Genomic DNA, 14,127 nt, shown 5'->3' on the forward strand with positions numbered 1-14,127 from the left:
AATTAAATGTACAAGATAATTCATTTCCCCCAACATGGAAGAATAGTCTGGCCATCCTAACAAGTAGAAATTTAAAACTTAAGATACAGTGTGAATTTGGTGTTTTTTGGATGTGCCAAATTTCCAAATATGTTTCTATTTTTTTATTAAGATTTTTTTTGGAAAGGTGTTTAAAATTCATAGCAAATTGAGGGGAAGGTACAAAGATTTCCCATATACCTCAGTCCCCCACACACATGCAATAATCAACCCAACACATAGGGTAATCTCATGCCTTTTACATCCATAAGGTGACTTTGACATTGACATATATCCATCTTGATATTTGGGTTATTTTCTTACCCTAAATCCTCTGTACTCTGCCTACTCATCCTTCTGTGTTTTTTTTTCTCTCTCTCTTTAACATTGAAGGTATTAGTTGCTTCGTTGAACGGATTTTATACTACCTCTTGGAACTATACATAGTTGTGTATGTGTTCCCTTGGTCGCATGACAGTATTCAAGACAACTTTGTAAATAACAGGCAGATACACTTTTTAATTTCTAACATCTAGTCTTTCCAGATGTATATATTCTCTCAATGAATACTCTTGTAAATAATTCATTGTACAATTCCATGCTTTTATATTCTTGGGTTGTGTGGTGGTTGCTTAGGCTATGTATATATCCTTGCTCTGTGGATTTGCTAGGGGGCGGGTAAAAGGGAGTGGCCCTACACTTTTTGAAATAAGGCATTGTTTAGTGTTTATTCTACATCAAAGACCTCAGTCCTCACTTTGTGGTTGTGTAGCTGATAGGGCATTATGTATTTTAATCATGGGAAATGTATTTTATAGGAATTACACAGCCACAGTCAGGACAATTTTGTAAATAGCAGGCATATATATGTAAATACACATCATTTTAAACATCTAGTTTTTCTAGATGCACAGGGAGATTCGCAAAATTTTGTAAATATTTCATTGCAAATTAGCATAAGTTGGCTTCTGGTATGTTTTGGCAATGTAATAGGTGATTAGTGAATATCTGCTTCCTAGGCTGTGCTAGCATTCTGGTGTTCAGTGAGTTCCTGGGAGAGGAATCCCAAGATGGCCTACATATCTTCATCTTATTAGGCTCTCGTGTATAAGGAAAGGCTACACCGGGTATGGATAACAGCAGTGACAAACCAGGCTTGTATTGTGAAGCTTCAGGGAGAAAGATATGTGACAAGAACTGTCCCTTTGTCACATTCAGATATTCTCAGTGATGTGATCAAACATGGCAGCAACGCACATTGCTAAAGGAATTGCTATGTTGCTAGGCTAGATAAATATTAACACATATGTAACATTAGTTTTAGGGGTATAGGTCTGATAATGCTTTTTTTCTCATTTATTAGCTTCTTGATTTTCATTTTGCTATGAAAGTTATTGTATTCTTACACTTATGAAAGCCAGCCTCATGTTACATGTAAATGTGTTAATTTTGTATGAGATAATTAAGCAACTCTCTATCAATGTTTTCATCTATATACATCTGTATGAGAGAATTTCACTAGTTATGAATATTTTAATTCTCTGAGACCTTTTTAAAATTTTTTCTGGTGAATTGTTATATTTGAATGTCATGATTAATGTTGAGAGTGTATTGTATCTCAGTTGCCTGTAATGTACATTATGAAAGTTTCTGAGAAAGGTGGTCCAATCCAGTATTGATTAAAGTATAGATCATCTCTGAACAGCAGTTTGGCAATGACAATCAAAATTGAATGTGTAAAAGTGACTGCTGTGATTTTATCTATTCCAAATCAAATTTACAACGTTGAAGGTACATTATAAATTGAAAGAAACATTGAACAACTGAAATACACATTAGTGAAAAATATTGTAATGATTATAGCTTACTTAAATGAATATAATCTAACCACTGGTAAAACATTCTTATGTGGATGTGTGTTTTAAATTGATACTTAAAATTGTCATTTTTGAACAAAGATCAACAAATGTATATTGACAAGAGGTGTGTCCATGTGCCTCTAGTTCATATACCAGAAAAGCTAAGGGCAATGATTCACCATCAGTGTCACTATCCCGGTGATGGCTTTGACACATTTTGGAATTTTTGTGCATGTGCTAGTTAAACAATAAGGCATTGCTCATCCATGTATTTGTATGTTGCTACATGACAATCTAAAGTGACTGAGTATGGAAGAGAAAGTTGTCTGGACGACTATGGCAAAATCTCAGTGTACAAACATGTGAATGACGGGACTGCTTCTACTTTGGATTCAAATTTTTTAAAGGTATTTCAAAAGGAACATTTCAACAACAGGAATTTTAAAGGCACAGCTAATTTGTGCCTGTCGTCCATCTTGCCTATCAACATCTTGGGCATGTGTGGCTGTGGGTCCGGCCTTGTATTGCCATTGGGCCTGATCAATGCTTTTAAGAGATCAAGACAGCATGAGACTTAAAGACTAATGCAGCACAGAGCTGTACCGTGTGAGGAGGAGGAGGGAGGAGAAGCGATGACCCAAGGACAGAAGAGGGGAGACGACGAGACTGCAGGTACGTGCCCAACAGCCGCATTGGTGTCGACCGGCCAGAGTAAGAGTATTCGTTGCAGCGATTGAAAGGGTGGGAGTAATGCAAGGTTGGACTATTTTTTTATTGTAGTTGAGTGTCAGAAGGATTTCAAGTAGGCCTTTATGAATTTACATTCAGAATTTGCACAAGAGCATTCAATATTCTCCATATTTGTGCTAAAAGGGCTTGGGAGAGGTGAGAGAGTGAAGAATAATTAGTCTGTTCAGTCATATATGTTGGTTAGCCCCATTCAACATCCCTGACCATCACAAATTTATTCTACTTTGTGTCCTGCTATCTAATTTGTATCTAAACTTGGCTCTGTTATCCACTTTGCAGGAGTGAAAAGGAGGAAAGGAAAGTGAATTTGTGACAAGTGAGGACAACCAACATCAGGAGCCTTTGTCTTTCAATGGATCATCTTGTTCCCTGAGGCTCAACTGAACCACCGGTAAGAGGTTCTGCAACAAGAAGTGCTGTTTTAGGATGAGGCTCTAGCTGGGCTTAGAAAAACCTTGGGCACCTGGGGATTTCCAGCCCTGCTGAGAATTTGGGAGCAAATAGCTCAAAAAGGTCATGTTACCGAAGAGGAGGTGTGCACCTTGGCTTACAGTGTTTCTCTCCCCTCAGGAGATGATGTTTCCCGAGGATGGCACCACCGCCTCGAGTCCTCACGCAGTGTGCCCCACTTCCATCCCTGGCCCAGGAGCGTCCTGGAGACATGCATGTAAGACACACTGTTGATCACAGTTTGAACTGCTCTGTGATGCGGTGCCACTGAGGTTCTAACCTGTTCTCCTTTCCTCCCGTGACCCCAGGGGATGCCGGAACAGACTTGCTTCTGCCACCATCTGAAACACCCGCCAGCCAGGCTCCAGAACGGCCCAGAGGTGCCTCTTGGGCGTGGCCATGGACACTCCCTGCCAGCCTGACAGGAGTGAGCCCTCGTGTCCAAGGTGACCCAGCGGGTGATGGCGAGAACTGTAAGCAGCATGTTGACTGTTGTCCTTGTTGCTGTGGGACTGGCACCAGGAGATGGCAAGCTGGAGACCTTAATCCCGAAGCCCTGGACGTGCCGTTGTGAGGCCTCCTCCAGGGCTCCCATATATTTCTATTTTACTTATAATCATAGCGTAGATTTAAAATGTATTCATTAAAAATAGTCTTTTATTTTAGATTTTAGGCAACATAGAAATTTGTTAAGTATGTAGCTATTACTTCATGTACCTTTGTTTCCCTTTTAATTTTACCCTGCCCTATGTCATCTAATGTCTTTTTATTTTGGAATTAGATTACATTCAATATTACTTTGTATTAGTTTCAGGTATACTCAAAAGTAAAGTGTCCCCTCAATGTTTCGGGTACCCACCAGGCCCCATATATACGGATCACAGTACAAACCGACTGTACTCCCTACGCTATCATCTACTAATAGAGTTAGTGCGCACCCTTGTGGTGGTGCTCAGACATTGTAGACAAGTAGTGTTTTAGGCGCTTACACTGGCCACACATCTTCTCTGCTCTGCATTAAACATGCTTTTATATTATTCCTTTTGAATTTATTCAACTAACTTGTTGAAAAAAATTCCAACGAATTGGAATTACTCTGGCTAAAAAATACTCAATTTATATATAGACTCAGAAGTTAGCTTTCCCCTCATTCTAATCTAGGTCCTTCTCTTTATTCTGCCTCCCCCTGTTTGAGACTTCAAACTGCATAACACGGTTCAAAGTTGTAGACTGTTAGGTGTCATTGTCTTTATTCTGCTCACTGACACTGCAGAGAAGTTCTTCTTCATCACTGCTCCGCAAAATCATATATGCTCACTGCTTAACCATCACTTGTACTTTTTCATTTCATTTTTCCAGCTTCCTTGCATTATTATAGTGTCACTGGATTTTAAGAGCTTGTTTATAACTAAAGATGTTAACCATTTCTCATGCATTGCAAATGATATACCATGTTTTTTGTTACTATTTTACTCTGCTGTTTTACTTTTTGGTTGTATCAAACTTGTGCATTAAATATAATCATATTCTGTTTTATGCCTTTTGTGTTGGTGTTTTTCTTTTTAAAAACATGTTTACAATAGGATCATACATTTTTGTCTGTATTTCCTTCTACTTCTCATCACTTTTGTCATTTTATTTCTTTTTACACGAATCATTGCGACAATTTTAAAGCATTACATGCTGACATTATGCACCTTGACCTAAACAGTTACCCTCTGATTTTAAATTCTCTATCATTGAAATCCAAAAATTCAATCTGTTGACTCCATGTTTCTGACTTTCTATTGATGCTTCAAAATTACTGATGCCTGTATTCTTATCTGGTCTATTGAGTTCTATCTCATTTCTTTTCTTTTTCAGAATATGCCCTGTCTATACTCGCACTTTTTCTGTCACTTGATGCTTAAACTTATTTTGCAAGTTGGGGAAACATGCAGTTTTATTTCATTTGCACCAAACTAATTAGATTAACTAGGAGACAGTATCTTTTAAGTGAGACTTCCTATACAACTACAGGTATGTCTTTCAATTTTTAATCAATTTGATACGTTGGCATACTGCTGTTGTAGGTTTTATTGTTGCCCATTTCATATAGTTATTTTCTTACTTTATACAAAAGCCATTTGTGTATTCTGGTGGCATGTCATTAATTCCAAAATTAGTGTATTTTCAAAGTATGTATGGGATTTTTAAAAATACATCCCAAATAGAATCTGCACGTGCACTTACATTTTCCCATCTCCCAAGAAATAACATCCAAGACCTAGTTTTGTATATTATATATTACTCTTTAGGGATGCCCATCTTTCAAGCTTAATCATCAAGCAACCTGCTGAAAAGTAGAAATTAGTGATATCAAGTATCACAGAGATGATTCCAGTACCACCTATAACAGTGATGGCGAACCTTTTGAGCTCGGCATGTCAGCATTTTGAAAAACCCTAACTAAACTCTGGTGCCATGTCACATAGAGAAATTTTTTGATATTTGCAACCATAGTTAAACAGATTTATAGTTTTGATATTTATTTTATATATTTAAATGCCATTTAACAAAGAAAAATCAACCAAAAAGAGTTCGCGTGTCACCTGACACGTGTCATAGGTTCGCCATCACTGACCTATAATATACTGTGTTATGTGTTCAAATCAGCCCGTGAATCAAGCATTCCATTCCATTTTGTGTGTTAATTTATCTTGGACTTTGTAAACGTCCTTGGGTTTTTTTTCCTTGATTTTTGTGGAGGAAATCAGGCCATTGGCCCTGTAAAAACTACATGTCTACCTCTAGATGGCATCCCTGTGGCTGTGTTAAATGTCTTGCTCCATTCTCCGTGGTAGTTTTAAATGCTTTACTGGACTGGTTAATTCTTTCACCATTGGAATACATCATTGTAGTTTATTATAAGGTCATTCCTGTATCACACTGTTCTGTATCAGCCTTTCACTTATGAAAGGTTTTCATTTAAAAAATCATATAGCATCTTCATTATTCCCTCTAAATAAGAGTAAAATTTATTCATGATTAATTTCATCTATCAAAAGTATAAATTTAAAAGGATATATAGGATGAATGCTTTCCCATTATTAGCTATAGGATATTGGGTTTGGTATTAGTGTCCCAAAGGGATTTTGTTAATATAATGCAGTTAAAAAATTAACAGGATAAATTTATGAGGTTCACTTAAATAGCTTGTACCATAAAATTAATTTTAATCCCATTTAGATGTAAATAAAGCAAATAGTATTTGGTTTTTATTTACCTTTTATCTACCTAAATGTCAAATAATAGGATTAGGGCTGTCAACATTGAATTCCTAGCTCATGAATGTGGCCATTCTTTGATTTATATCTTTATAATATCTTTCTGAGGGGAGTAAAAGTAGTTACCAGTCTCAAAAAAATACATTCAAAGAGTTCCAAAGTATTAAGTGATTTACTTAAACACAAACAGCTAAAAAAAAAAAAGGGGCCTGGCATAGCTGACCACAGTGCCTTTTTCTGGCCTTGGTAAAACTTGGGGAATTCCTCCAATACTGTGAGCAGGTTATTGAGGTAGGACATAAGACTTGTATAGAGTAGGAGTGGAAGAGGTGTTGGCTACAGATGCCAAATGTTAAAAAATAGTAAATGATGTAATACTTTACAAAACCCAGAAGTGGATGATTGCATGAGAAAATAAAGACCAAGTTATCTGCAATCATGGCGGCAGAGAGGATAGACAAATCAGGAAAGATTAATATATAGTCAAGATACAATGAACTCGGCTCTCAGATTTTCAGTAATTTTAGGTGTTTGATGGCTTGAGCCCACAAAATCGTGATGGTGCGAGTGTAACACGTAAAGCTTGTATGCATAAGAATTTAGTACCCAGGGAGTTAATCTGCAGTAAATTCAGAGGACATCTTGTCATGTGCAGCCATAAAAAGAATTGATGAGTATAATTGTGAAGTTTGAAGGTATGAATGGAAATAGTGGTGCACTGGGACATAGGAAGTGAAGAGAGCAAAGTGGCATTTATGGTGCTTTTATCACAAACACTAGGATTACTGTGATGTCCTCAGTGCTGGCAGAGATAGTAGTATAGGGCTTGGAACAGTTCTGTGAAATACGAGGGAATTAGTTGTGGATTGAATGTGTGATGATTATGGGATCAGAAATAGAAGGGAGGGATTTAACCAGGTGTTCAAGGTACTAGCTATTGAAAATTTGCCTAATTAAAAAATTACCTTTTGGGGGGATACGGGATACACTGTCTCCATCAGGTTTTGACAATTCCTAAAACTAATTCAGAGCTCCTCTATGCTTTTATTTTCCCTCCGTGATTTTTTGGTAGCTCTTTTTAGGGTGATTTAAAAAAATATATATTGCAACTCATAAGGGAGATGTGGGGAGATTCCATGTAATTTTACAGTCATTTGTCCAGAAGGTCATTGAAGTTAGCTCAATAGCCAGGCTGAAAAATTTTAAGGAAAGTCTGATTGGCTACAAGGCTAGAAAACAGAAGCACAATTGGGTGGATGTAAGAATGGATGAAACTAGACCTGGGGGGGGGGGCAGGTCATTGGGTGCGAAGCTAAAGAGTGAATGTTTTGAAAAGCAATGGGTGGCATGGATTAATGTGCGGGTTGAGAGATTAAACATAAGTGGAGGTGGAGATGGTTAGTGGCGTGTGGAAGAGGCTGTTGAATGCGTGAATCTTGTCTACATATGGAGTTTTATGTGTTTGATGGCTAGCTAGATGGCTGGGTATTCATGGGTGAACATGGGAATCAGTGCACAGGTGATCTAATTACATGAGTGAGCATCATGGATGGTTTTCAGGTTGCCTGACAGGTGGTTTGATGAGTAGATTGATTTATGGATGGTATAAGAATTTCATCATGGAAAATAGACACAGTAAAGTCACATATAAAGTTGAATGAGAAGTGGCTGGGCTAATGAGGCATACCAGCTAGTTTTTTATTTATAAAATACGTTTAGACATGAGGTTCTCAAAATACTGTGATAATAACAAAAAAGAAATCAAAACGCTCCTTAGCAAGATCACAAGAATAGTTTTTCTCTTAAATGGTTTTTTTTTTAAATTTAATAATGTGAGGACTTCTAGGAGGAGGATCCAAGACTGAACTTGACCTTGCGTTTTATGTTGGTGTCTGCATATATCACATTTTCCCATATCTTCCACAGTTATAACTGAGGTGTTCCCAGTGTAAGAAGTGAGACATCTTAGATGCTGACATTTCTAGATCAATCCAAATTGTAGTTCTTGTTGATCAGTTCTGTGGATTTGATCTTCGAAAATGCTGGTAAGAATCAGTATCAGTGGTGTGCTGTGTCTGTGATGTCCAGTGTGATGTGGAAACCCAGTGTTTTGTTTGCAGTCGTTTAAAACCTAGAAGCGTCCGTGAATTCCGTAAAGCATAGGCTTGTCAAATTGTAGAGTGCTTGCCAATCAGATACCCTAGAACCGTGATCGGCAAACTGGCTCTCCAGCCACAGCTCTTTGGCCCCTTGAGTGTGGCTCTTCCACAAAATACCTCGTGCAGGCGCGCACGTACAGTGCAATTGAAACTTGGTGGCCCATGCGCAGAAGTCGGTTTTCGGCCTGGGCGAGTCTCTTTTGAAGAAGTACTGTTGGTATTTGGCTCTGTTGACTAATGAGTTTGCCGACCACTGCCCTAGAAGGTAGAAAAAGCCTCTTATACCTCCTCACCGTACCTCTGTATGCTCAGTCAATGTTAAATTCATTCAGATGTTAAGATGTTTGGGGATAAACCCATGAATGGTGGATGGGTTGAGGAAGAGAAGGAAGGGTATCAGGCAGGGGGGGGGGGGGAAGGTCAAAGGGGGTTGTGAAAAGATAACCAGAAAGCAGATCAACGAGGAAGTGGCATTGGATGCAATTCGTATGGGCCTTAGTGACAGAAGTTGAGTTTTATTTCTCGGCGCATGAGTTAAGCTATGGCTAGTGTTAGCGGGTAGGCAGACGTGGAGGAATGTTCCAGAATATCGCCTTGGTGGGAGTCGGTTCTGACCCTTTCGTTTGATGAGTGCATGACGATTGTTCAAATATTGTGAAGCATTCCTTTTTTTTTTTTTTTTTTTGTCTCACAAGCATCTTCCATAAGCAAGGACCAAAGAGATTTTGACTGCAGGTAAGAGCATTAAGACTTAATATTCTCATGTTGAGATACCCTCTTGGCCATATTGGTGTTGGGTTCGATTCTTTTCTGAGTTATTTGACACTACATTTGTGTTTTCCTCCAACCTATTATGTGGCCTCTGTGATTATGTTGAGGTTATAGTCTAACCCCCGGGTTTTAGTTAGTAAAGAAGACTGAATAAGACTACAAATCAAAATACAGACTTTTTTTTTTTTCAAGTGAAAACCATCAGAAATTGTACAAGAGGCATTCAGGAAAGCAGGGAAAATATATAATGTGGGTATTGCCCTAATGGGGTTAGATTTTTTTGAAAGCTTTCCATGAAATGTTAAATATAATTTGCAGTGGATGTTATTAATATTTCCTTGGTACAATGGTACATCATCATTCTTTAGAAATATTTTTTACTGATTTCAGAGAGAAAGGGAGAGGGCAGAGAGATAGAAACATGAATAGGTCTCCTGCACGCCCCCTACTGGGGATTGAGCCCACAAACTGGGCATGTGCCCTGACTGAGAATCGAACTGTCACCTCCTGGTTCATGGGGCGAAGCTCAACCACTGAGCCACATACACCAGCCAGTCTGTCTCATCATCATTTTTTAATTTTATTTTTTATTGATTTCAGGGAGGAAGGGAGAGGAAGAGAGAGAGAGAAACATCAATGATGAGAATCATTGATCAGCTGCCTCCTGCAGGCCCTCTGCTGGGGATCGAGCCTGCAAACTCGGGCATGTGACATGACGGGAATCAAACAGTGATCTGGTTCATGGGTCGACATCCAACCACTGAAGCATGCCAGCTGGGCCATTTTATGTCTAATGCTAAATTGAAATACAAATTATGAATAAGTAACACAGGAAATGGCAGTTTCAGCAATGCATTTGTGGTTGGATGACCTGAAAATAATCAGGAACAGAAGGTGGGTACTCAAGTCATAGTCAAGGGGGGGTGAGGAGCAAAAAAAACCATGGTTTCATCATTTTTGTGCACGGAAGTAAACTAAGTTTTGTAGCTTGGAGATACTTAGCACCAGCTCCTGGGTGTAGTTTTCCAGGGACTAGCAGTAATATCCTGGATTGCCAGATGACCTCCCTGTGGTAGGAGGCATGGTCAGCTATATATATAAAAGCCTAAGCGACTGTTCGACAGGTCGCTATAACATGTACTGACCACTGGGGGGGGGGCAGATGCTCAGCGCACAGGCATGGAAACATGGAACAGACTGATGAATCTCAGGGGGGAGAGGGGAGGGCGGGAAGAGATTGACCAAAGATCTTACATGCATACTAGAGGCCCGGTGCACAGATTCGTGCACCATTGGGGTTCCTTGGCCTGGCCTGCTGGGATCCGGCTCTCTGACATCCCCCGAGGGTTCTCAAATTGCGAGAGGGCGCAGGCCAGGCTGAGGGACTCCAATGGTGCACGAATCCATGCACTGGGCCTCTAGTATAAGATAAGCCTGTTTGTTTTCATTTGCGATATCTCCCTCTGTCCTCTCCCAGGTGGTGGACATGTGGACAACAGGACCCTAGGCACCTTCTGAAGTGATCCCATCCCCAGCATCACCCAGATGCTGTCTCGTTTCCCCCTCTGAGAAGCTTGCTGCGTCTCTGTTTCTCAAAAGGGCACGGCTTTCCTAGAACTGACCTGCTTGCTGGCAAGTAATTGCCTGGACTGTGACGTGCTTCTCTGTGCTCTGAATATATGTCATGTGATTTCTTCTATTGTCTTCTTGACCCTGTTGCATTTTGGGGGTTGGGGGGGTGGAAAAATCCGTGTTTTACTTCACAAATGGGAGTGAGCGATGGGGGTGGGAAATGTGATTGTGTAACCCATAGACACCACCTTGGTGACCCCCCACCCCCACCCCACGATAGTCAGGCTTTCTCATAAGCTACGTGACTCCCATGGGCCATTTTGGTATCCTCTGTTCTGAATTGGAGCCCACTGTTTTTTGTGTTTTGTGGTGTTTTTTTTTTAGAGGTGGCCCAAACGAGATCCCCTTAATATTTGTGTTCCCACGATAAGCGATTGTTTTCCCTGTTTAGTGAGCCTTCTACGTTGCATTTTAGACCAGGAGTTGGCCTTGACCAACTCTTCCCCAGCGCCCCACCCATAGACCTGAGTGCCACCACCACTTCGGTTGTGTTAAGGGGGAGCCAAGACCATTGCCCTGGCATTTTGAACCGTGGTGATACCATCTTGTAGATTACCGGTTCCTTGGTATCCCTGGAATTGTCTTCTTTGGGGTCCACATGAACACCGCAAGGTACCGAAGTGATTTCAAGGTCAAGTCTCCATGGCCCTTCATTTTCATGGGTTGTCCGTGTCACCTCCATGGGTGGAATGGAGATGGCGGAGTTTATTGTCTGTTTTCATTGTCTTGTTCCTGGAACATAAACTCCTCCATCTCGAGGGAACACCTAACTCCAACGCCCAACTTACCTCAGTAACAGCTTTACGCCTCGGTCATTGAAACGGGGCAGCCAAGAATGAATGGGTTAAAAAAAAAAAAAAAGAACGAATGGGTTATTACCCAATTTAAAGTCGCCTGTGGTCATTCGTTGTCCACCTTCTATTTCTAGTTCCTACGGGTGGACAATAGTTAACCATTTGTGGCATAGTGGTCAAGTAACTGCTCTCGGCTTATCTAAGTTTATGTTGGGTTTATTTCACAAATACGCCATTGTGTGATGGTCTATGTTTGGCCACTTTTATGTTTTTTAAGTATATATTGTGGACATATTCTCAAACTGATAAATCTCCTTTCCTTATGGACATTTTATTGGATGTAGTGCATATCACAATGGGTTCATCCATTTCTCTGCTTTGGGACACGTCAATTACCTGTGTTTCTTTGTTTTTTGCCGCTGCATATAATGTTGTAATGTATATAATTATAGATCTATATTAATGCGCTCGTGCTCCTAATTCTCTTAGAACAGACTTCTAGATGTGACATTGTTGGACCCTTAGTTCTGCATGCTTTTGATTTCGGTAGATATTGTGAAATTGCCCTTGAAATTTTTCCCAGGCCTGCACACAGCTGTGGTGCGATGGCCGTGCTGATTTTCATACGGACGTGGACATAATGGGTATTATCGATAATTAGCCAATCTAATAGGTGAAAAATATTAAGCCCACTTTTTAAACAGTAAATGGCCCTAGATAAAATAGACCCAATAGTGATAGGTGATTTATTAACCAACTAACAAACAATAAGCCCATCTTTTTCCTCGAGTCCCAAGACTCATCCTGGTTGTCAGAGGTAAAATGCATTACCCTTTTCAAAATACGACGCTGCTTGCAAGTTCATAAACTTCCTACGTATACCTTAGGCCAGTGTTGATTTCTTTGACTTTTTAGTTTGGAAATCTAGATTTAGAGTTTCAGGAATCATACAAAAGAACCACCCCATAGACTCTTCACCTCGGTTTTTTCTACCGTGTTGTGTTCTCTTTCTCTTACTTTCCCTCCAACTTACATATCTCTATATATTTTTTAATCCTCACCCGAGGATATTTTCCCATTGATTTTTAGAGAGAGTGGAAGAAAGGCAAAGACAGAGAGAAATATCGATGTGAGAGAAACACATCAATTGGTTGCCTCCTGCACGCGCCCCAACCAGGGCCCGGGCCGGGGAGAAGCCTGCAATCACAGTATGTACTCTTGACCGGAAACAAACCTGGGACCCTTCTATCCACAGGCCGACGCTTTATCCACTGAGCCAAACTGGCTAGGGCCCAACCTATTTTCTAGCATGCTCTTTTTACGTGCATTCTCTCCCTAGAAAACACTTCTCTGTTTCAGGCACTCCTCTATTTTTAGAATTACCTTGTGAGAGTAGAGGTGCGATGGTAGCCCAATAAGGCATTCCGTTGCAAAAATACAGTCACTGCTCATGGTTTTCCATCACGAGAAGGGACAAAATCATACAATCGATGTGGCTCACTTCAGTGAGACCCACCCCGTGCCCCCAGAATACAAGTGATATTACTATTTTCAAACTCTCCAATGTTTAAGAATTCTCCCTTTGTGTATCTGTAGTCTAAGGATGATGGGTGTTCCCCAAAGGGATGGTAGTTCGATTCGTCTATAAGAACCCGCTTCTGTCTTAGTATTGATCGTCCGTGAAGACCCGTCTACTGATGAGTGGTAGATGGGAGAGCATACACTTTTAGGACAAGGAGTTGGGATTGTACGTGAGCCTTTCCCATCTTGCTCAGGTTCGGGACATCAAGAGGAGTAGGAAGACTTGTTATGGAGATGGAGGGAGAGGTTAAAAATGACCCTAATCAGCAAGGGGACTTCAGTGAATAGGTGATGGGCTTCCCTCTTGCTTTCCTTCTGCCTCTTTATCCATTCATTTAGGACTTCTTCTTCTGACTTGATCACCTTTAAAAAAAAAAATTACCGCTGCTGGTTCTATGTGGAGTAGGGATAGGTTCAACCAAAGCCTTGTAAAGAAAAAAATAGTGACTCACGGTTATCGTCATTCATCAAGACTCTAGGTCAGTGGTACCCAACCTTTCTTTGGCCACGCCCCACCTAAGCATCTCTAAAATCCCGATTCCCCCCCCCCATGACATAGAATTATTCTTATTCAAAAAGTGAACTCTTATTCACATGGAGGAAACCTAAAAGGCCATGAACTTGGTCTTAAACAAACTTCCAAAGAACATGGCATCCATGAAAGAGAAAAATAAAAGAACGAAAGGACAGTGGACATACTGAGGAAACACTAAGGAATTGTTTAAAACAAAGTAAGTGATATGACAAAATAGCAAATAAAGTTTCAAACCACATCATTGAGAACTGAGATGCATAAATATGTCACCATGTGTATTTAAAGACGGTCTATGAGGCCCCTAGAACTATG

General features: G+C 40.1%; 1 long non-coding RNA gene across 1 annotated transcript; it reads left to right on the forward strand.

Moving 5' to 3' along the window:
- Window positions 1–304: 304 nt before the first annotated feature.
- Window positions 305–11,769, forward strand: LOC308535862. The gene is made up of 8 exons (XR_013997308.1): window positions 305–2,549; window positions 2,907–3,018; window positions 3,198–3,294; window positions 3,386–3,550; window positions 4,941–5,096; window positions 8,270–8,388; window positions 9,198–9,237; window positions 10,751–11,769. It is a non-coding gene; the product is annotated as an uncharacterized lncRNA (long non-coding RNA).
- Window positions 11,770–14,127: the final 2,358 nt, after the last annotated feature.

This window comes from Myotis nattereri (genome assembly GCF_964212035.1).
Source record: "Myotis nattereri genome assembly, chromosome: 21".
Lineage (NCBI taxonomy): Eukaryota > Metazoa > Chordata > Mammalia > Chiroptera > Vespertilionidae > Myotis > Myotis nattereri.